At 39.8% G+C, this 653-nt stretch overlaps 1 non-coding gene across 1 annotated transcript; it reads left to right on the plus strand.

Moving 5' to 3' along the window:
• Positions 1–135: 135 nt before the first annotated feature.
• LOC127740861 (small nucleolar RNA R71) lies at positions 136–239 on the plus strand. The gene has a single exon (XR_008001717.1). It is a non-coding gene; the product is annotated as a small nucleolar RNA R71 (small nucleolar RNA).
• The last annotated feature ends 414 nt before the right edge of the window (positions 240–653 follow it).

The following is a 653-nucleotide window of genomic DNA, read 5'->3' on the forward strand; positions in this document are numbered from 1 at the left end:
GTCAATAAGTTCTTGAGCTTCTGCAGGCGTTTTCTTTAGGTGAATGGATCCACCTGTAGAATGGTCCAATGACATCTTGAAAAACTCAGATAGACCATAATAGAATATATCTAATATGGTCTATTCTGAAAAAACATGTCAGAATGACACTTTTTGGTCATCTGCTTGTATCTTTCCCAAGCTTCATAGAGGGATTCACCATCTTTTTGTTTGAAGGTCTTAACATCCACTCTAAGCTTGCTCAGCTTTTGAGGAGGAAAGAATATATCCAAGAAGGCCGTGACCAGCTTATCCCAGGAGTCCAGGCTATCTTTAGGTTGTGAGTCCAACCATGTTCTAGCTTTGTCTCTTACAGCAAAAGGGAAAAGCATGAGCCTGTAGACTTCAAGATCTACTCCATTTGTCTTAACAGTCTCACAAATCTGCAAGAACTCAGTTAAAAACTGATAAGGATCTTCAGATGGAAGTCCATGAAACTTGCAGTTTTGTTGCATCAAAGCAACTAATTGAGGTTTCAGCTCAAAATTTTTTGCTTCAATGGCAGGAATTGAGATGCTTCTTCCATCAAACTTGGACATTGGTTTAGTGAAATCACCAGGCATCCTCCTTGCATTATTGTTGTTGGGTTCGGCTGCCATCTTCTTCTCTTGTTC

This window comes from Arachis duranensis, chromosome 7, assembly GCF_000817695.3.
Source record: "Arachis duranensis cultivar V14167 chromosome 7, aradu.V14167.gnm2.J7QH, whole genome shotgun sequence".
Lineage (NCBI taxonomy): Eukaryota > Viridiplantae > Streptophyta > Magnoliopsida > Fabales > Fabaceae > Arachis > Arachis duranensis.